At 41.9% G+C, this 24,096-nt stretch overlaps 1 long non-coding RNA gene across 1 annotated transcript; it reads left to right on the top strand.

Moving 5' to 3' along the window:
- The first annotated feature begins 13,053 nt into the window (after positions 1-13,053).
- On the top strand, positions 13,054-23,571 carry LOC125964584 (uncharacterized). The gene is made up of 3 exons (XR_007477725.1): positions 13,054-15,471; positions 16,243-16,352; positions 23,391-23,571. It is a non-coding gene; the product is annotated as an uncharacterized LOC125964584 (long non-coding RNA).
- Positions 23,572-24,096: the final 525 nt, after the last annotated feature.

Raw genomic sequence — 24,096 nt, 5'->3', positions numbered from 1 at the left:
TTTCATTTTGGATGATCTGTCCATTGGTGAAAGTGGGATGTTAAAGTCCCCTAGTATGAATGTGTTACTGTCGATTTCCCCTTTTATGGCTGTTAGCATTTGCCTTATGTATTGAGGTGCTCCTATGTTGGGTGCATAAATATTTACAATTGTTATATCTTCTTCTTGGATCGATCCCTTGATCATTATGTAGTGTCCTTCTTTGTCTCTTGTAATCGTCTTTATTTTAAAGTCTATTTTGTCTGATATGAGAATTGCTACTCCAGCTTTCTTTTGGTTTCCATTTGCATGGAATATCTTTTTCCCTCCCCTTACTTTCAGTCTGTATGTTTCTCTAGGTCTGAAGTGGGTCTCTTGTAGACAGCATATATATGGGTCTTGTTTTTGTATCCATTCAGTCAATCTGTGTCTTTTGGTGGGAGCATTTAGTCCATTTCCATTTAAGGTAGTTATCGATATGTATGTTCCTATTCCCATTTTCTTAACTGTTTTGGGTTCGTTATTGTAGGTCTTTTCCTTCTCTTGTGTTTCTTGCCTAGAGAAGTTCCTTTAGCATTTGTTGTAAAGCTGGTTTGGTGGTGCTGAACTCTCTCAACTTTTGCTTGTCTGTACAGGTTTTAATTTCTCCATCAAATCTGAATGAGATCCTTGCTGGGTAGAGTAATCTTGGTTGTAGGTTTTTCCCTTTCATCACTTTAAATATGTCCTGCCACTCCCTTCTGGCTTGCAGAGTTTCTGCTGAAAGATCAGCTGTTAGCCTTATGGGGATTCCCTTGTGTGTTATTTGTTGTTTTTCCCTTGCTGCTTTTAGTATGCTTTCTTTCTATTTAATTTTTGACAGTTTGATTATTATGTGTCTTGGCGTATTTCTCCTTGGATTTATCGTGTATGGGACTCTCTGTGCTTCCTGGACTTGATTGACTATTTCCTTTCCCATATTAGGGAAGTTTTCAACTATAATCTCTTCAAATATTTTCTCAGTCCCTTTCTTTTTCTCTTCTTCTTCTGGAACCCCTATAATTCGAATGTTGGTGCGTTTAATGTTGTCCCAGAGGTCTCTGAGACTGTCCTCAGTTCTTTTCATTCTTTTTTCTTTATTCTGCTCTGCAGTAGTTATTTCCACTATTTTATCTTCCAGGTCACTTATCCGTTCTTCTGTCTCAGTTATTCTGCTATTGATCCCATCTAGAGTATTTTTCATTTCATTTATTGTGTTGTTCATCATTGTTTGTTTCATCTTTAGTTCTTCTAGGTCCTTGTTAAATGTTTCTTGCATTTTGTCTATTCTATTTCTAAGATTTTGGATCATCTTTACTATCATTATTCTGAATTCTTTTTCAGGTAGACTGCCTATTTCCTCCTCATTTGTTAGGTCTGGTGGGTTTTTATCTTGCTCCTTCATCTGCTGTGTGTTTTTCTGTCTTTTCATTTTGCTTATCTTACTGTGTTTGGGGTCTCCTTTTTGCAGGCTGAAGGTTCGTAGTTCCTGTTGTTTTTTGTGTCTGTCTCCAGTGGCTAAGGTTGGTTCAGTGGGTTGTGTAGGCTTCCTGGTGGAGGGTACTAGAGCCTGTGTCCTGGTGGACGAGGCTGGATCTTGTCTCTCTGGTGGGCAGGTCCACATCTGGTGGTGTGTTTTGGGGTGTCTGTGAACTTATTATGATTTTAGGCAGCCTCTCTGCTAATGGGTGGGGTTGTGTTCCTGTTTTGCTAGTTGTTTGGCATAGGGTGTCCAGCACTGTAGCTTGCTGGTCGTTGAGTGAAGTTGGGTGCTGGCATTGAGATGGAGATCTCTGAGAGATTTTCGCCGTTTGATATTATGTGGAGCTGGGAGGTCTCTTGTGGACCAGTGTCCTGAAGTTGGCTCTCCCACCTCAGAGGCACAGCACTGACTCCTGGCTGCAGCACCAAGAGCCTTTCATCCACACGTCTCCTCAATTTGGGATGATTCGTTGTCTATTCATGTATTCCACAGATGCAGGGTCCATCAAGTTGATTGTGGAGCTTTAATCCGCTGCTTCTGAGGCTGCTGGGAGAGATTTCCCTTTCTCTTCTTTGTTCTCACAGCTCCCAGGGGCTCAGCTTTGGATTTGGCCCGGCCTCTGCGTGTAGGTCGGCGGAGGGCGTCTGTTTTTCCGCTCAGACAGGACGGGGTTAAAGGAGCCGCTCATTCGGAGGCTCAGGCTCACTCAGGCCGCGGGGGAGGGAGGGGCACGGAGTGCGGGGCGGGCCTGCGGCGGCAGAGGCCGGCGTGACGTTGCACCAGGCTGAGGCGCGCCATGCGTTCTCCCGGGGAAGTTGTCCCTGGATCCCGGGAACCCGGCAGTGGCGGGCTGCACAGGCTCCCTGGAAAGGAGGTGTGGATAGCGACCTGTGCTGGCACACAGGCTTCTTGGCGGCGGCAGCAGCAGCCTTAGCGTCTCCTGCCTGTCTCTGGGGTCCGCACTTTTAGCCGCGGCTCGTGGCCGTCTCTGGAGCTCCTTTAAGCAGCGCTCTTAATCCCCTCTCCTCGCGCACCGGGAAACAAAGAGGTAAGAAAAAGTCTCTTGCCTCTTCGGCAGGTCCAGACCTTTCCCGGACTCCCGGCCCGCCGTGGTGCACTAACCCCTTCAGGCTGTGTTCACGCCGCCAACCCCAGTCCTCTCCCTGCGCTCCGACCAAAGCCCGAGCCTCAGCTCGCAGCCCCGCCCGCCCCGGCGGGTGAGTAGACAAGCCTCTCGGGCTGGTGAGTGCCGGTCGGCACCAAGCCTCTATGCGGGGAAATCTCCCCGCTTTGCCCTCCGCACCCCTGTTGCTGTGCTCTCCTCCTCCGCGACTCCGAAGCTCCCTCCCTCCGCCACCCGCACTCTCCGCCCGCGAAGGGGCTCCTAGTGTGTGGAAACTTCCTCCTTCACAGCTCCCTCCCACTGGTGCAGGTCCCGTCCCTATTCTTTTGTCTCTGTTTTTTCTTTTTTTTTCTTTTGCCCTACCCAGGTACGTGGGGGTTTCTTGCCTTTTGGGAGGTCTGAGGTCTTCTGCCAGCCTTCAGTAGGTGTTCTGTAGGAGTTGTTGCACGTGTAGATGTATTTCTGGTGTATCTGTGGGGAGGAAGGCGATCTCTGCGTCTTACTCTTCCGCCATCTTCCCCTCGTCCCCCACCACATTTTCTTTATCCACTCATCAGTTAATTGCCACTTGGTTTGTTTCTACTTTGGGATGATTATAAAGACTACTGCTGTGAACATTCATGTAGAAGTTTTTGTGTGGGCATATGTTTTCATTTTCTTGTGTAAATACCTAGGAGTGGGATGGCTGGGTTATATGATAACTCCAAGCTTAAGCTTTTGAGGAATTTTCAGCCTGTTTTCCAAGGTGACTACACTGTCTTACATTTCTACCAGCAATGTATGAATTTTCCAATTTCTCCACATCTTTGCCAGAACTTGTTATTGTCCATCTTTTTGATAATAGACATACTGGTGGATATGAGGTGGTATCTCATTGTGGTTTTTATTTGCATTTTGCTAATGACTAATGGTTTTGAGCATCTTTGCATGTGTTTATTGGCCATTTGTATATCTTTTTTGGAGAAATGCCTATTCAAGTCCTTTGCCTGTTTTTCAATTGGTCTGTTCATCTTCTTTTCTTTAATTAAAGTACAATTGACATACAGTATTGTAACAGTTTCAAGTGTACCTCATAGTGAGTCAACATTTATACACATTTTTTAAATGACCACCAAGGTAAGTCTAGTTATCATCTGTCACCATACAAAGTTATTGCAATATTACTGACTATATTTCCTATACTGTAAACTACACCCCCATGACTTATTTATTTTATAACTGGAAATTTGTACCTCTTAATCCCCTTCATCTATTTCACCCCCAACTCCTTTCCCTTCTGGCAACTACGTTTGTTTTCTGTATCTCTGAGTCTGTTTCTGTTTTGCTTTGTTTGTTTTGTCTTTTAGACTCAACATGTAAGTGAAGTCATAAGGTAACTGTCTTTCTCTGTCTGACTTATTTCACTTAGCATAATACCCTGTAGGTCCATCCATGTTGTTGCACATGGTAAAATTTCATTCTCTGTTATGTCTGAATAATATTTTGTTGTATATATATGTATATAATCACATCCTTTTTATTTGTTCATCTATCAATGGACACTTAAATTGTTTCCATATCTTGACTACTGTAAATAATGGTGCAATGAACATAAGTGTGCATATATCTTCCAGAAGTGGAATTATTGGATCATACAGTAGTTCTATTTTTAATTTTTTGAGGAACCTCCAGACTGTTTTCCATAGTGGCTGCACCAACTTATATTCCCACCAACAGTGCATAAGGGTTCCTTTTTCTCTACGTCCTTGCCAACACTTGTTATTTTTCATCTTTTTGATAATCACAGACATATATAAATCAACGGAATAAAATAGAGAGCCCAATAAACCCATGTAAGGGTTAAGTAATCTATGACAAGGGAGGCAAGAAGAGACAATTGAGAACAGTCTCTTCAACAAATGGTGTTGAGAAAACTGGACCACCATCTTCCACCATATACAAAAATAAATTCAAAATGGATTAGACTGGAATGTAAGACATGAAACCATGAAACTCCTAGAAGAAAACAGACACAGTACACTCTTTGACATCGGTCTTAGCAAGATTTTTTGGACCTGTCTCCTCATGCAAGCGCAACAAAAGCAAAAATAAACAAATGGAACTACAGCAAACTAAAAAAACTTTTTGCACAGTGAAGAAAACTATCAACAAATGAAAAGCCAATGTACTGAATGGGAGAAGATATTTGCAAATTATACATCTGATAAAGGTTAATATTCAATATGTAAAAAGAACCTATACAACTTAATATCAAAAAGCCAAACAACCCAATTAAAAAAAAATGGGCAGAGGAGCTGAACAGACATTTTCCAGAGGAGGACCTACAGACACATGAAAAGATTCTCAACATCGCCAATCATCAGGGAAATGCAGATTGTCTTTTTATTCTTGAGTTGTAACAGTTCATTATATAATCTGGATACAAGTTCCTTGTATATGGTTTGCAAATATTTTCTCCCATTCTGTGGGTTGTCTTTTCACTTATTTAATAGTCCTTTGAAGCACAAACGTTTTTGATTTGGGTTAAGTCCAATTTACCTATTTTTTTTCTTTTGTCACATGCTTTTGATGTTATAGCTAAGAAATCATTGCCTAACCCAAGTTTACAAAGATTTACTTCATGTTTTCCTCTAAGTGTTTTATAGTTTGGGCTCTTACATTTAGGTCAGTTATCCATTTTGAGTTAATTTCTGTATATAGTGTGAGGTCGGGGTCCAACTTTATTATTTTTCATATGAAATTCAGTTGTCCCAGCACCATTTGTTAAAAGACTGTTCTTTCTCCATTAAGTTGTCTTGGCACTCTTTTCAAAAATTATGTGACTAAGTATAAGGGCTTATTTCTGGACTCTCTGTTCTGTTCCATTGATCTATATATATCTATTCTTAGCCAGAATCACACTGTCTTGATAACCATAGCTTTGAAATTAACTTTTGAAACATGTGAGTCCTCCAACTTTAATTTTCTTTTAACAATTGTTTTGGCTATTCTCTATCCCTTGCATTTCCATCTGAATTTTAGGATCAGCTTTTTGTCAAATGATTTGTCTTCATCTTTTGAGATGATCATGTGGTTTTGGCCCTTATTCTATTAGTGTGATGTGTTCCATTGATTAAATTTCACATATTAAACCAACCTTGTGTCCCTGGGATAAATCTCGGCTGGTAATGCTGCTGGATTCCATGTGCCAGGATTTGTTGAAGATCTTGCATCTCTGTTTATAAAGGATATTGGTCTGAAGGGGTTTTTTTTTTTTGGTTTGGTATTAGGTTAATACTGGACTCACAGGAAATGAATTGGGAAATTCTCCCTCCTCTTCTGTTTTTTGGAAGAGCTTGGGAAGAATTGATGTTAATTTTTCTTTATACATTCAGTAGAATTCACTAGTGAACCTATCTGGGCCTGGGCTTTTCTTTGTGGGATAAAACTGTGGCAATATCTACATAACATAAAATTTACTATTTTAATAATTTTTTTGCTATTAATTTAATCTCTTTACTAAGACCAAGCTATAATATTTAGCAAAACTTTAATGAAGGTGTGAGAATAATTGAAGGGAATTTTATCAGAGAAGAGAAAAATCTTAAAATGGTAATAAATATGAAGACTCCCAATGTTCTTGGGAAAAGCCCTGCCACAGAGTGACTCTCCTGGTCTGTTGCCGTGTCCCAGAAGCCACCTTACTTCTTGACAATGGGTGTGCTCTGCTGTGTGTCTCCTTTACTTGGAGTCCACATACTCTACCCGTACAGTGAGTCCTAGAAAGGGTGAGGAAAGTAATCTCAGCTTTCCTTCCAGCCTACTTCCTAGCCACAGTCTGCTGACAGACAACTGCACACATAATAAAGAGAGTTTTAGATAGAATTATACAAAGCAATTAATGTTTTCTGGAAATTTTTAATTTCAAATTAGGATCTTGGCTTTACTTTTGTAGAACCAAAAGGTCTAATGGAAGAGGTTTTCCAAAAACAACAATTATCCCCCCAAACTGAATTCAAGCCACAACTGAATTTCTGAAATTACATGTTGTATTCAGGATTTCAAAGGTTACAGGATCGATTTTTAAACTGGTCTCAAGTCAGAGTTTTTGAAGTTCCCTCAGTCCCAGGGGTCTCCTTAGCACATGGCCCAGAGAGAGGATGTAGCAGCTGACCTTCCTCCTCTCAGCATCCTCAGCATCTGGATTCTGTTCCTGGGACAGTGGCCTACCTGTAAGGCCTCTGCTCCCCCACCTCATGCCCATGTTTTCCAATTTGATCTTCTCTCAATGAAGATCTACTAAAACTCTTTGCTTAAACATCATTTCTCATGGTTTAAGATGCCTAAAACCATCTTCAAAGATCTTTTCTCCAAACTTCCTAAAATATAGAAGTTCCTTGGTGTTTGTTTAAAGGTTCTCATTCTACTTGGGTAGATATTTGTATCCTGTTGTAATATCATGGCTGATATTCTGGGGTGTTGCTCACATATGTTTTTTCTTTTAATAGTTCAGTAGTTTCTTTTAATAGTTCAAAGTTTTGCTACAGACTGAATTGTATCCCCTCAAAATTCATATGTTGAAACCATAGACCCCAGTGTGATCTTTTGGAGATGGGGCCTTTGGGAGGTAATTAGGGTTAGATGAGTTCATGAGGGTAGGGCCCCCATGATTGGATTAGTGGCTTTATAAGAAAAAGAAGAGAGAGAGAGATCACTTTTTTCCCGTCATGTAAGGACACAATGTTCTCTCTCAAGTCAGGAAGAGGGTCCTCACTAAGAACTGAATTGGCTGGTACCTTGATCTTGGTCTTCTCAGCCTCCAGAACTGTGATAAATAAATGTTGTTTAAGCCACCCAATCTATAGTGTTTTGTTATAGCAGCCTGAGCTAAGACAGCATCCTAACTTTCAGTGAAAGTGTCTAGTTAATGTAAGTGGTCCTGATTTATGTGTGATGGGGATGACAGATAGGTGGAGAGATCTGTCTGGAGTGGACAAGAAGATTTTTCAGTTGTAGCTACCTAAACAATGTTAGGTGTTCTCTGTGGATAGAAATAGCCAGCTCATTTTAAAGTAGGCCAGAACAACTGGGAGATTCTTACTACTTCGGAAACAATGTCTTACCTTTTCTTCTTCCTTCTTTCTCCTTCCCCACCCCCCTTTTTTGACTCTGTCTGTGTCTTTTCCATATACTCTCAGCATGACTTCCTAAAGGTACATTTTAAATGGTTGGGGTTATTTGAAAAAGTGTCTGAAGTTGTCCTCCCAGCTAAAGGAATTGTACTATAAAGTAGAATAATTTGAAAGGGAGGAGTTTGTCTTTTTCATGCACCATAAAAAGCTTTCAATCCTTTTAATAACTGAAAAGGCTTATACTTCTGTTAAGAGTCTCTAAGAACTTCTGATAAATTTCATATTGTAGTTGTAGTGTATTTCATGAACCAGGAGAATACCGACTTCTTTTTCCGAGCCTCCATCTCTCTCCGACACACTTCCTCTCTCATACAGCATACTGAATGCTAATGCATAAGTAATGCAAATTAAACTGTTCTGTTTATAACTTAATATAAAGGAAGAGATTAGAGCACAGACATAGCCTTTCTGCACTTCTGAGGACTCCTTCTCGATCAGCAGTAATTGAGCTTGTGTCATGTTTATGGTCCAGCGTGGTAGTATGAGAATTTAGAACCAAAGTCACTCAGCAGCTGTGTGACCTTAGGCACATCATTTAACCTCATGGACTTCAGATTCCTCTCAGGGAAAAGGGAGATACTGACACCTATTTTTCTGGGCTCTTGTGAACATTCTGTGAGAGAATACTTAGCACACAGCTCAAAGGCACAGAGTAGTCACTGTCTCCATTACGGGTAATTTGATTATGAGGCACCAAATCCCACTTAAAATCATTGGAAGGAAAGGGGGGTAATTCATGGAACTCCAGGGCAAGGAGTGCAGCCCAGCCTCCAGAGGAAGCAGAGCCTTTCTCTCTCATCTGTTGCTGAGGCTCCCTGTTCTCTCATCACTGTTGCTCTCTGCACATCTGCTTCTTCTCCTCTCCCTTGGTGACTGGCTATCTCAGCGGTTTCCATGTGGCCCAGGCCTGACCACCTTGGCTTCGCGTCACATAATTTTCCAGTTTAGGAACCAAAATGATCTTAGCTTGAGACTCTTGATTCTTGTGGTCCACTTCCCGATAGTCATTGGTGTCCAGAGAGGGGCCCCTCTGGGCTGTTACCTGCTCAGCAGAGGCAACGGGAAGAGATGGAGATGGAAGGGAACACGGTAGATTCTATGAGAAAGTGGTGTGGGGTGAAGAGGAAATCATGGGCATCTCCAGAAAAGTCACTCAAGAAACATGAACTTTCATCCTCCCTTGAAGGTCACCTCCTACCCGTATATCCCACCTAATTCTGTCAGGTTTTGGCCTTGACTTCTTATGCAGTGCTTAACTATGGACTTGTTCCTGCTTGCTTGCTTGCTTTTTTTTTTTTCTTTTTAACATCTTTATTGGAGTATAATTGCTTTACAATGGTGTGTTAGTTTCTGCTGTATAACAAAGTGAATCAGCTATACATATACATACATCCCCATGCTAACACATATATATGTTCCTGCTTTCTTGAAGCTCCTTTTTCAACTTCCACGTAAATATGTGATCTTGGTTACCCTCCTACTTTTTCTTGATAGATTCTTCTTCTTGTCTGGCTCCTCTTCCTCTTTTCCCATAAATAATGAATACTTTGTGAGGTTGTGTCATCATGTCTGCTCTCTTTTCCCCAATCGTCTGTCCCTTGGTGAACTCAACCACAGAGTACTTGGAACACATTACTTGCCAGGCAAATGGGAGTCCTCTTCCTTTCTTTTTTTCTTATGTCTTTAATTTCTAAGTTCTTTCTTAAGAGCTGAAATTTTTACTGTTTTCTTATTTTCGACACTCTCTTATTAATGCTTGAAACCTGGTAATATGCAATATTTTTTATATTTTATGCAGTTTGTATTATGGATTTTGTAATGTGTGCGTGTGTGTGTGTATCTCTGAAGTATGTAGAGAATATCTAGGAAAGTAGCAATTAGGAATTTAGCACCTTTTAAGGCATCCTCAGTTCTTGTTCCCAAAGTCCCACAGGCAGTTGTTCCTGGATAAACCGTCATGTTGAATACTGTTTGGGAAATCTCTTTGACTGGTGCTGGATAATTGTGTAAGGAGTTGTAATAATCAGCTCATTGAGATGGATGTGATTGCCTGTGATCAGAGCAGTCTATAGTAATCACTTCACTTCACACACATCACTTCACTTATGTTTATTCACCCCTAGGTAGGAAGACACGAACTGAAATTGTGTGTGTGTGTGTGTGTGTGTGTGTGTTGGACTTTGGAAACTAAGCACTACTGTGACAACTTCACCTCTGCTGCAACATAAGGAGGGAATTTGAAGTAGGGAAACCAGAAACTCAGCTCAGAAACAATCCTCCCATCCAGAACCATTGAGGAAACATAAGTAGCCCTTTCCAGTCTGTGGCAGAGTAGAAACGAGGCAAATTTGGAGTCCTTGGTGTCAGAAGAGACAGCTGTGTAGTCTCACATCAAACAAAACTGGTCAGTACGGCTTTGGAATGGTCGAGCCCAGGTGGGCAACAAGACAAGAAAGAAGGTAATGCCAGTGGAGCCATGGCCCTGACACAAATGTGAGCTACTACAGATCATTTGGAGTCCTACGACCTATAATGGTTAGAGAAAGAGTAGACATCCAGGGCTCCGAAAGCATACCACAATGGAAGGAAGGGAATACATCGTCATGCCTGTCTAACCAGAGAGGATTTTTAAAACGATGATAACTTTGTGCCAGTAATAGTGCCACTGTGAGCAGTGTGTAGATAAGTACAATCATGCTGGAAAGCATTTGGCCTTATATATCATAATTCTTAAATGATTTCTTTACCCTTGCTCCAACTTCTAGGACTCTCTCCTAAGGAAATGACCCGTGATATACACTAAGGTTTCTCTGTGTGATGTGTGTCACATGGTTATTTATAAAAGCAAAATAAGGGATTGTCGAATAAATTTTGTATTCATAGAACAATGTATTCTGCAATATTGAGAATCACAGTTTCATAGAATACTTATTGCATTGTTCTCATGCAAATTTCACATGCAAAATTCTCATGATTTGGTATTTGATCAAAAAGATAGGACGTAAAACTGTATATAGAAGCTGCTCTTTTTATAGACTTTCCACTCACAGTCTTTTATAGATGTGAACTAAGCCACACAACAGAACAAAATGGGCTGATTTTACCCAACAACAACACATGTTGTGATAAGTTTAAAGTCACTATGGACTTTTGCACAAATGGATTTACATTTGAGAACCAAGCCTATTTTTAAGTAGAATTACTTCTGTATGCAAAATGATTTTGATTTGTTTCTACACATATACATAATCTATATAGCTGCATTGGTATATAATTGAGAGAAAACACACCAAAATACTACCAGAGGTGGAATTATGAATAATTTTGATTTTCTTTATAAGTGTTGTTTTCTTTATCATACTTTTCTGTATTTCTATATTTTCTACAATGAACATGTATAATTTTATGTTTAGAATAAAATAAACTCTATAAAAATAGCAAAGGAATTTGTATACAAAGAGCAGTATAAGAAGGGAGGTTCTATAATGTGGCAAATGGAAATATTCTTGCTTGAAATAATGCAGTACACCAGCTAAAAAGACTGTTTGATGCATCACATAAATTCATTTTCTTCCTTAGTCGAGTGAGAGATGCATTCGCAGCTGGGAATGCAGCTGACCATTTAGTAAGAGTACTCCTACATTCAGTTAGTACCCTTTATTTAGTCGACAAGACGCCAGTGATAACAATACTTTTAACAGGGACAATTCCCTATTAGGATAGGTCCTGGCAGCTAGGCTCTGTGAAAAATACTCTATTCATATTATCTCATAATATCCAAGATTTTGCTATTGTGATTCCCTTTTACCTATGAGGATATTTAGATCCACAGAGCTTGTGACTTGCCCGAATTAGGCAGTGAGGGAATGGCAGATTCTCCTGCTGTCGCAACCTTTGATATACTGGAAAATACTGACAATTTGGGAAGAAAGAAGTTATATTGTGATATGTAGAATAATTGGCCGCCAAAAGGTGATAATTCAGTAATTAGTTAAAAGAGAGATAACTAAATGAGTCCTGTTAGGCAGACCCACCTGGAGCCTTGGAAGTACTTGATAACATCCATCTAGAAGTGGCCAGACTACTTTTTCAGTTTTGTGTGCAGCTGTTGAGATAGACTGTTTAATCAATGGAGAATTTCAGGCCATTCTTTTTCTTCCCATTATTGGCTAGTTGTAAACTCTGTACTTGGTTGAAAGACACCACAGAACCAAGTGATGAACAAGAAGGGATAACTCAGTAGAGGAATGAAAGCAGAATTTTAAGAAACTGCTGATGTTTAGGAAATGAAAGGGGCTGATAATAGCAATTAATGATTGTGAAATCTGGGCCTCTGCCGTGAGTCTTAAAACCAGTTCTAAAACAGAAGAAGATTAAAATACGTATTGATCTGCTGATGGGCCAAAGGTAAAGTTTAAAAGCAAAGCATTGACCAGTAAGTATTACATTAATTAAACCCTTCTCTGCGAAGTGAATAAACACAGGCTGATAACTAGTATCTGTGAGTTCCTGAATTGATTCTGCATTGAGCATACTTCAAAGATGCAGGGCCATGTCCGTCTGCAATCACCTTCAGAAAGGCTGTCTTGCGGCAGAGGGAGGCCATAAGACACTCAAAGTTCTCGTGTGCAACTGATCCCCCTACTTACTATACTAATGCAGCGGCTGTAATAGCAACATGCTTTGAAGTGAAAGCTTTGCTGGGGTTATGCACTCATTAAAAACTACCACGCTTTAATACAATCCAAGAACTCTAATGGGAAGGATTTCACATTAAGAGAGCAACAAGAACCCAGATTGCCCCATCTGTGCCCTCTTGCTTGCTTGCTTGGCACCCACTGAAGATGTGGACCATCTCTTTCAACTTTAGACAGAACACTCTGTAAAAGTGTTGAGGACCTCGGAGAACTTGCCTATTGACTTACATTTAGGTCAATGTTTCCATTCTGCTGTTTATCTCATTTGTTTTTTTCACATATGACCGATTAACACAGGTTCTGCAAGGATCCTAAGGGGCTGGGGAGCATAGTAATTAAGAAATACTATGGGAATTTAGAGTGTGGTAAAGGTGGTATTTCGAATCACTGGAGAAAGATAGATCGTTTAATACATGGCATTAGAATTACTAGCAGCCACTTGGGAAAAAATAAAACTAGATCACTTATGTGGAAATAAATGCCAGAAAAAAAATTTTAATACTTAAAACTATGAATGTACTAGAAAAATACATAGATGATTTGTCTTTCATAATATTGGCATGGAAAAGGTCATTCTAAAAAAAAAAAAAGGAGAAAAGAAAAGGTCATTCTAGGCACAACTCCAAACCTAAAATCTATAACAGAAAATACTCATAAATTTGACTATGTACACATTTTAAATTTTATAGAGAAAAACATACCACAAGCAATGTCCAAAGATAAACAACAGGGCTTCCCTGGTGGCGCAGTGGTTGAGAGTCTGCCTGCCGATGCAGGGGACACGGGTTCGTGCCCCGGTTCAGGAAGATCCCACATCCCGCGGAGTGGCTGGGCCCGTGAGCCATGGCCGCTGAGCCTGCACGTCCGGAGCCTGTGCTCCGCAATGGGAGAGACCACAGCAGTGAGAGGCCTGCGTACCGCAAAAAAAAAAAAAAAAAAGATAAACAACAAACCTGAGAAAAATGTTTGTAACACATATCAGAAAATGAGCTTATTTCTTTAACATTTAAAGAACTCTTAGAAATCAGTATGAAGAAGATAAACACTCCAATAAAATATGGGTAGACATGGATCATCAATTCCCAGAACCTAAATACAAGGAGATTCACTGCAGCCTTGTTTATAATAGCCAAATCCTAGAAATAAAAGTTCTTCAATGACATGACTTATTAACTAAATATGATAACAGCTGTTAAAAAGAATGAAGTAGAGATACATATATTGATATGGAAAGATGTTCACATGTCCAAAATAATAGTTTTAAGTTAAAGATACCCAGCAGGTTGCATAACAGTGTTTACTATAATCCCATTTGTATATATATCAATCTGGAAGGATATACAAGTTAATGGTTAACTCTGGGGATTAGGACTGGAATTTAAAAGGATAATTTTAGTTCTGTGTTGTTTGAATTTACATTATATTATTTTTTAAATAATCTTAAACATGACTTAAATAAATAAATATGAAGGCAAATTTTGGTAAAGCCTCAAACTGTGTAATGAAAATGGAACAGAAGAACAGATACATCACGCATTGAGAAAGAATAATCCACAAGGCTTAGTCCTGAATTGGTATAGGGTGACGGAATTGTATCCTTGCGTCCTGGGTCTCATATTCTTTAACCATCTGTGTCAATCTGGGAAGCAGGCACTCAGCCAGAGTTGGGCGTGCAAGAAGTGTATTGAGGAGTAAGGGCTGTGAAAGGTCGATGGGGAGGGAGCCAGACTGGGGAGGGAGCCTTCAGACTGTGGTGCTATTCTGACACCTAGAGAAGGCAAAGAAGTGAAGAAGGACTAGGCAGGGAGAGACTCCAAACTCATGCAGGTCAGACAGAGCCAATCCAACGTGAGCTCTAGAGCAAATACGCCTATTACAGGAGACTTGTTTTAGGCAGAGATGGCCAGACCCTCTGACCTCAACCATGCTCAGCAGTTGGCTGGGGGCTGCCAGAGGAGCATGGCCTCGCCTTCTGCACTGTTGAAGATCTCAAAGGTCCAGCAGCTGGGGGCTCTTAGTTCCAGGACTCCTTGCATCAGAGCAGCAAGTTATTTCTTAAAGGGAGAGCAGGTCAACACTTCCTTAGCTGCCAGAGTCCAGATCCACTTCATATATGTTCAAAGAGTATCTCTTCCGGGTTGCCAGTGGGCCTCTCTTTGGGAGAGGAAATTTAGAAGAATGACACACTACAGCCCCTGTTGCTGCATTTGGTCTCAGGGCTGCAAGTGATACTCACACTCTCCCTCCTCTCCTATCTGTCCCAAATTCCCCTTGCCCTCAGCTCTCACCTCTACTGGTCTCAATGACTTATCTGGTGACGTTACCCAAATCCTCATTCCTGAGGTATCTGAGCCTCTGATAACCATCCCTTTCTCAGGCCCTTGTCTGTTCACTATCAAAACTGGGCAGGGAAGTACCAGAATGGGGATGCTATTGGCCGCAGGGGTAGGATAATTTCTCACTGTGCGGGAGTCACATAGCACACACCCCGCCTCCCTCTCACCCCGCAACCACCATCATTGTGAAATCCAAAACATGCACACACATTTCCATATGTCTCTGGCCAAGATCTGTAAAACTCAAAAAGTTTGTAAACTTACAAACCCAAAGCCTTTTCTCTCCAGATCGTTGTCTATAAAATACCTTTGAAAAACAAAAAATCAACTTTACTGCTTGCAGCCACCCTCCTTCAGGCAATGTGCATCTCCCAAATTGCCTAAATGAGATGTGTATCTGTGACAAGGAGGTGTGGGTGAAAAACAAACTGTTTAATACTTGAAAAGGTTTGAAGTGAAAAAAATTTTTTTAAATCATCTTTAATGCTCTCCATTTTCCAGTAAAGCTGAGGTCAGGCCATCTGCCAACTGAAGGTGGGGAAGGAACTGTGGAGACTGGAGGAGAGGAAAGAAGATGTGAAATACTCATCTCAGAGTGGGGAAGAATGCTTCTTAGATGGAGCCCGTCAGCTCAGCTGTGTGATTTTCTCCAGCGGTTGTTCAGGTGAAGGCACGAAGATTGTCGGGTTCATTCTGGAATGGGGTTTGCTCCAGACACAAGGGGAGACAGGAAAGGAAGTGGAGGGCACTTGTGAGGAGGTGCTTATAGTGAGGAGCCGTAGCACCTGGTCGGGACAAGGATTGACACTCCTTCCCACCTTTATGTATTTAACATCTCCTTGTCATCTAGCTCCTCTTAAGACTGGTTCAAGTCCCCGCAATCTTAGAAATGTCCTTTCTTGGCCCCATTCACATCCCTGTCCAGCCTCCAGTCTGTCTTTGGCTTCTCCTTCACAGCCAGATTTCTCAAAAGGTTTGTCTATACCGTGATCTCCATTTCCTTGCCTCTCATCACTCAACCCACTCCAATGGGTTTCTGTCTCAGTCATGAACCTGTACAGTCTCATAAAAGTCACCCATGACTTCTAGGCCACTAAGTCCAATGGATATTTAGGAACATATTTTAGTGTTACCTTATTTGCTCTCTCAGGAGGATTTGGCACTTTTGACCATTCACTGCTTCTTGGAATACTTTTGTCCCCCTAGCTTCTGTGACATTCTCTTTGTTTTCTCTCCTTCCTCAATGACTGCTCCTTCATTTTCTTTATTCTTGACTCATCCAGTTCTGCCTTACTTTTCCAGTCAGGATCGAGTTTGGACGTACTTAACAGAAAAAAAATAGTAGCTTAAATAAGATAGAAGAGTAATTCTTTTACAAACAAGGAAGCCCAAAGATAGGCCATACAGGAATTCAATATCTATCTTTCTGTTTCAGCATCCTAGCATCCTCAAGTTCACCCCATGGTCCAGGATGGCCGCCATCACATCCATGTGCCAGGAGGCATCTAAAGGCAGGGAGAAAAGGCAAAATGTTGTACCTTCTAGGTGAGTCATTAGAGAGGCTTCTCGTAAGCCCCACACACCCCTTGGTCCACATTCTGTTGACCTCCCAGCTATAACAGATGCTGGGAAATAGTGTCTTTTAACTGAATAATGAGGGCCCTGTTACTAAGGAAGAAGGGGAGGATGGATACTGGGAAGCTGATCAGCAGTTAGATTTGGATATTCCTGGGGGCCTTATCCTGAAACCCTGTCTTTTTCATCCTATACTCTTTTTAGACACACTCACCCATGTCCATGGCTTTCAATACCATGTTACACCATTGAGTACAAGCCCATCTTTTTTCAGTGCTTCATGCTCCCTTGAGCAGAGCTTTTTTGGTAGACCGTTGGCCTTAAGATCCTGCATGAACACTATATCGTGAGCTTGCATTTGCACCCAGGTATACCCACAACCTAGTACAGAGCCAAGGTTCAGGAAACATCACTTGAATGCAAATAATGTCAGGACTGGGGAAACCAAAGGAGCCCAGAAAGGAAAGGGCCATGGGAGCCATCTCTCTATGATGCAGCTGTCATGTTGGGGATCTCTGGGGTCACTGAGGAGGAGTGAGAGGGGAAACTGCCCCGCTTCCATCTCTGCTGATTCCAGGGAGAGACCCTTTGCTGCCTGCACAGACTTTGCTTCCTGCTTGTTCATTCCTCAGTGACACATCTGCACGGATATCCCTGCAAAAGCCTAGCTAGCCTGGAGTATCTTGTAAGCAATCTGGCTATTAAAACTATTCAGCCCAAGAAGGTTTTATTTTATCGAACATTATAGAATTATTATATAAAGTTTGGGTAATGAGGACCATTCACATCAAATTCACCCACAGGAAGTAGGTGAAGGCCTAATTTGTAGAGGAGCTGGGCTGCCTCACCTCCACCAAGCACACACACAGAGGCATACTTGAGAACATTCCCATTTCCACTCTATTTAAATCAACAATTTCTTGTTTAGGTTTCTACCCTATGCTAGATACTCTCTTAAAGGCATTTGGGATGTAAGGATATAAATTACTCAGAATAGGAAGTAGTTCTATTTTTTTCTGAATTTTAATAATGAAGAATTGAGGTGGATCAATCCTTGTTTTGGAGCAAAAAGAACATTATTTATTTTTAACAGAGTTGCCAGCATTCAATTTGCCTGTAAAGCAGTTTTTAGATCTAGGAGATAATTGCTGTTAACTGTCTACTTTCAAGATTTTTTTTTTCCTCAAATTTATTTTTATAGCAGCCCAAGTAAAATATATTTTGTTAAAAACTAGTTCCAAAAAAAAAAATTAGTTCCACTTCCCTTCCAAATAATATTGGACTAAATAACTCAGAAGTTTATCTGGATTAAAAAACACACAGGGCTTCCCTGGTGGCGCAGTGGTTGAGAGTCCGCCTGCCGATGCAGGGGACACGGGTTCGTGCCCCGGTCTGGGCAGATCCCACGTCCCGCGGAACGGCTGGGCCCGTGAGCCATGGCCACTGAGCCTGCGCGTCCGGAGCCTGTGCTCCGCAACGGGAGAGGCCACAACAGTGAGAGGCCCGCGTACTGCAAAAAAAAAAGACATTTCTGCATTCATGAAATGTAGGAACTTTGGCTATACTAAATGGTATTAAAGGGAGGGATGACTTCTGAAGGTTAAGAATGTGGGGACATCTATGTCACAGACTTAGATCTTAAAAGAAACTTAGTAAGGGTGACAAGACCATTCAATGGGGAAAGAATAGTCTTTTCAACAAATGATGCGGGGACAACTGGATAGCCACATGCAGAAGAGTGAAGTTGGACCCTTAATATCATATACTCTAAAAATTAACTCGAAGTAGATCAGAAACCTAAATTTCAGAGCTATAAACTATAAAACTCTTAGAAACCATGGAGTAAATCTTTGTGCCCTCAGATTTGGCAATGGAACATCAAATATGACACCAAAACATGAGCAACAAAAGAAAAAATAGATAAATTGGACGTCTTCAAAATTAAAAACTGTGTATCAAAGGATACGACCAAGGATGTGAAAAGGTAATCCATAGAATGGAAAAAATACTTGCAAATTATACTTGCAATAAGGAGCTTGGATCCAAAATATATAAGAACTCTTACAACTCAATAATAAGAAGCAAATAACTCATTAAAAAATGGACACAGGATCGGCATGGACATTTCTCCAAAGAAAATATCCAAAGAGCCAATAAACGCATGAAAAGATGCTCAGCCTCTTGCAAATCAGAGCCTCAACGAGACCACTTCAAACCCAGTTGTATGGGTATAATAAAAATAGTCTGATAATAACAAGTGTTGGTGAGGATGAGGGGCAATCGGAACCCTCACACATTGCTGGTGGGAATGTAAAATGGTGCAACCACTTTTGAAAGCAGTCTAGCAGTCTCTCAAATGGTTAAACACAGAGTTGTTATGTGACCCAGCAACTCCACTCCTCAATACATACTTAAATGACAACATAGGTCCACATAAAGTCTTATACAGGAATGTTTATAGTAGCATTATTCATAATAGTAAAAAATGGAAACAACCCAAATGTCCACTAACTGATGAATGGGTAAATAAAATCCAGCATATTCACAAAATGGGATATTATTTGGCCATAAAAAGAATGAAGTTCTGACTCATGCTATGACATCGAAGAACTTTGAAAACAGTATGCTAAGTGAAAGAAGCCAGCCACAGAACATCACATGTTACGTGATTCTATTTATATGAAATGTCCAGAATGGGCCAATCTACAGAGACAGAGTGTACATTAATTATTGCCTGGGGTGGGCAGAGGGAGAGTGAGCACTAGAACATACAGGGTGTCTTTTTTAGTTGATGAGAAAGGTCTAAAATTGACTATGATAATGGTTGCACATATCTGTAAATATACTAAAAACCATTGAATTGTATGCCCTAAATAAGTAAATTGTGTGATTTCTGAATTGTATCTCAGTAAAACTATATATATCGTATATATATAAAAGAATACATCTAGTTTGGCTTCCACTTTAGATGCAGTTGGACAACTCATCCTTCCAAGGCCAAACTCTTCCATAATGTGAAGGGCTCCCAGGGAAAGGACATCTACCACCTCCTGCAAACAGCCCTCAAGGGCAGAACACTGTCATTCTCTAGTCCATAGACTCTTTCCTACCTTTACTGAGAAATCTTGATGTTCTACATCTTGGTGTCAAATTTAGACAATTTAGACACCTGTAGGGACAAGCCAGGTAGCAGAAATGTCGCTGAGGGTCAGGGGGCCCTGGGGCATTTGGTGAATGGGGGGAGCAGTTGGGAACTGCCACACTGTGACGGGCACAAACGTGCAGCCCTGATAACTCACCGGAGACTTTCGAGATTGGAACAGAATGAAACACAACACAGAGCCAGTACTGTGTCGAGCAAGGAAAGCACAGCACTGGGCAAGATCTCTCCCGTGGGCCATGGGTTCTTGATTTTTGATCTACGAAAGATGAGCAGTAGCTGTAAGTAATGTCACTTTTTCCTTTTCCTGGCTGAATTTTTTTCAGTGTTCTCAAGGCCAGGTAGTCTTAGAAAATCATCTTTCTTTCCCTTATTTGCCGTCTCTGGTGCTAGTTATGCCCAGTGCTGATGAATTAGTTAAGACCTCCATTTCAACCAGGAAAGCAGCCTGTATCTAAACCTCTGCTTTAGGCCTTCACTACTGGCTTGTATTACCCATCTTAGAGTTGGCAGTGTCCAAAGGTGAGGTGGACAGACACGGTGGTCGCCATTTCTTGTGCTTCTGTCGTGTCTGCAGTGAGCCTAGCTACCTGCAAAGCCCCACTGGCTTCTCTCTGTTCCCAGCTGCAGCCCTCATTAGTGCTGAATTGATCTCTGGGGCTGCAGCACCTGGTCAATGGCAGACACCCCCACAGCCTTCCTCCCCCTGGTGAGAGGTAAAAGGCTGCAGTCCCAGTGGGACGCTTGCGCTTACTGTAAACCCATCCAGACTCCCCACCGCGTGTTTGCACACAGCCCTCGCCTCTTCAGCTCCCTTCTATAAGAGCCCCACTCCACAGTAAACATTTTAGCAAAGTGCATTTTATATGGGGGTGTGAACTCTGAGCTCCAAAGGGACACTTTGTAGTTAAGCGGAAAGAGGACACACTGATTCTCATTCATGTAACACTTACTAATGGTCAAGGGTGAGTACTTGGATTTTATCTGAGCAAGGAATTCTATTTCTAAATTCCCCTATTATCTAGAGATCAGCAGGATTAGTTTCACTGGCAAATAATGAGACAGAAAAGGCCCAATTAGAGTATTTAGTCCTTATATAGTACCTTTCATCCAATTGTTTCGAAGCCTTTTTTGTTAGTCATAAAAAAGTCCTCCACCCCCAACAGCTTGTGATGTAGGTAATACTTGTCAGCTTGGAACCTGAGACAGACCTTCAGTCGAGCCCAGGATCTTGTCTTCTCAGAAGGTTCTTGACACTTATGCATCATCTCATTGCTCTTTTTCTAATTTCTGCAATCAATTTCAGTGCAAATTTTCATTTGCTGTGTACCCAGGACCTATGAGGGAGCCATTGTGTTATGTAATCATCTGATTTTTAAAGAGAGGGACACTGATCTCAGGCATAAAATTCTTGAATTATAGAGCTGGAAGGGACCTTAGAAATCACTTGGTCCCCTCTCTCTCGGTAGATATTATACAGGAGACACAGAGAGGGTGTGCAACTTGCTCAAGGTCACACAGCAAGGCAATGGCTGAGACAGGACTAGAACTCTGGATGTGGAAATTGGGAGGTTGTTTTTTGTTTTTCACAACCACTGACAGAGATGCAGAGATTATGTCAGTGGTTCTAAATATGGCGAATATGCAGTATGAACATTATAGTGGTGAAATACAAAGATACCAGCCAACCTTTGAATTTAGGTGATTGAATGGAAGACCACCCTCAATCCCTCCACCTCCCACCACATATATATAAAAGAGAAAAACAGGGCTTCCCTGGTGATTCAGTGGTTAAGAATCCACCTGCCAGTGCAGGGCACACAGGTTCGAACCCTGGTCCGGGAAGATCCCACATGCCGTGGAGCAACTAAGCCCATGCACCACAACTACTGAGCCTGCGTACTAGAACCCACGTGCCACAACTACTGAAGCCCACACGCTTAGAGCCCGTGCTCCACAACAAGAGAAGCCACCGCGCCACAGCAAAGAGTAGCCCCCACTTGCCGCAACTAGAGAAAGCCCGCATGCAGCAATGAAGACCCAACACAGCCAAAAATAAATAAAATAAAATGAATAAAATCTATCTTTAAAGTAAAAAAAAGGAAAACATCCGTCTAAGAATTCATTTGGTAAGTTAATCACAATGGTGCTAAGATAGGCAGAGTGTGCAGAAAACTGAACTGGGCAGCCCGAGTTGAGGGTGCAGTCTAGTTTTCTTCAAGGGAGAAAGGCTCTGTGTTTAGTGGACTCGCCTCATCTGGCCATTGATCAGATAAACTTTTTTTAGAAGAGCAGGGATAAGACATCAGGCCTTTCAGAAACTGAACGAAATATTGCACAAGACTGTACCACTGCTTTCACCCTGATCACGTACTCTTCCATCAACTATCTGACTCCTACCTTGGTACCCTAGGCAACAGGGTCCTGGAAAGGTGGGTCCCTCAAGAGTAGATACGACCTTCGATAGGCAGATAGAAAGTTCTATCTGCCATTATAAATTAACGCACTGGCTTTCTGATTTATACATCAATCTCTTATAAGTTTGATTACTGTGAACCATCCAATCATTTCTGGATGAGCCAATCATCTTCGGACTGTGCAGAACTAAGGACCAGAGATAGGACTGTGATGATGCTCCCTCTCCATTTCCTCCCCACCTCCCTCACCAAACGCTGTAACTCTGACACCCACTGGAGACAGCCTCCTTGTCTCATTATATATTGCTAAATCATACCTAAGAATAGGTGGATTTTAACAAGGAAGAGCAACAGGAGAATATAACATGTAGTGTAACAGAGACTGTGCTTCTGACAAGTTCATGCACATAGTAGATGAAGCAAAGAGAAAGTCCCTTCTTACTACTGATGAGGGGACCTTAAGCAGCACCCCAGGGAGCATGGGCATTCGGGGTGCACGTGAGGAACAGCAACTGTGGTCTGAAATACCTCAATCTGGATCCACGTGTCGGGAAAGGGGAGGTGAAAAGAGGAGACTTGAGCTCCTGCCAGAGGCCAGTAATGTGTGTGAATCAGGAGAGAGAAATATTTGCCTGTGGGTTGAAGGGCACTGGACTTCTATGTATAGGATGTCCTTTAGGGGAAGGTTCAGAGACAGCATTTAGGCTTTAAGTGAGGATGATGAGTGGGATTGTGGGATCCTTGGGAAACAATGGTGGAAGTGAGTTAGTCAGAGGAGTCCCCACATGGGGCTTCAAAGCAGGGATACAGATTGGGCATCTGAGCAGAAACCCTTCACGGTGAGTGTCAGTGTATTTTTTTTTTTTTTTTTTTTTTGGCTGTGTTGGGTCTTCGTTGCTGCGCATGGGCTTTCTCTAGTTGCGGCGAGCGGGAGCTACTCTTCTTTGCGGTGAGCGGGCTTCTCACTGTGGTGGCTTCTCTTGTTGCGGAGCACGGGCTCTAGGTGCGTGGGCTTCAGTAGTTGTGGCTCACGGGCTCTAGAATGCAGGCTTAGTAATTGTGGCACACGGCCTTAGTTGCTCCACGGCATGTGGGATCTTCCCAGACCAGGGCTCGAACCCATGTCCCCTGCATTGGCAGGCATCTTCTTAACCACTGCATCATCAGGGAAGCCCCAGTGTCAGTGTATTTTAAAGCCACAGGCAAAAAAGACAATTTCAACAAAGACGTTGAGGAACAGCCACAGAAAGACAGTCCTGGAAGCAGGAATGAAAGACACCATTTGAGGAAGAGTAGCGGTATGGAAAATGCTGTGTGTTAAATATTTTGCAGTGTAATTCTCTTAGAGGTGAAGTTTTAATAATCTATATGAACTTATTATTCACAATTTTTCTGAATAATGACAGGCAAAATGGTCTTCTCTGTTGTTAGGAGTGACAACGGAGCCCAATTATGCAGAGTTTCTTTTAATAATGGAGCAGAATGTGACTACTTTTCAGAGGCACAGCCAGCCAGCAGCCACTGTCACCTTTTCTATCCAACAAAAGGAGAAATTCATCCACTCCTGCATCTGTCCAGACAGCCACTCAGCATCTACTGAACTATGTACCAGGACTTGGTAAGTGCAGGATAAAAAATGCTAAATAAGACACAGGCCTTGCTCTCCCAAAGCTTATGGTGAATGGAGAAGACAGAAGAACTGGAAATTACAGTAGTGTGAGAAGCTCAGCTGAAACACAGGTGTTTCCCTTCTCAGAGGGGGTTCTCACCTCCCCACGCCTCAGTCAGAAGTTTGTCTTGGTTCCTTCTCAAGGGTTGCTGGCTTTGTCACAGACACTGAGACACCCTAGCGACTCAGAGCCTCGTCCCCACTGAGCCCGTGTCCGTCCCTTCTCTATTGAGCCTGGGGAAATGATGAGAGGAGAGACTCTCCTTTCATTCCCTGATCACTCCGACCTGCTGATAGCATCAGACCCACATGGACTGCTCTGCAAATAGGAAGTTCTCTCCTGGAAGTTAGGGTGAACATGGGAGGGAGTTGAATTCTGGCTCACTGGGACTGTCTGTGCTGCCCAAGGCAGGCCTTCTAAACGGGAGCCTTCACAGGGACGGTGTCTCACGTGTGGCCTCCACTGTC

This window comes from Orcinus orca, chromosome 6 (genome assembly GCF_937001465.1).
Source record: "Orcinus orca chromosome 6, mOrcOrc1.1, whole genome shotgun sequence".
NCBI lineage: Eukaryota > Metazoa > Chordata > Mammalia > Artiodactyla > Delphinidae > Orcinus > Orcinus orca.
This window is presented reverse-complemented; position numbering and strand designations above follow the sequence as displayed.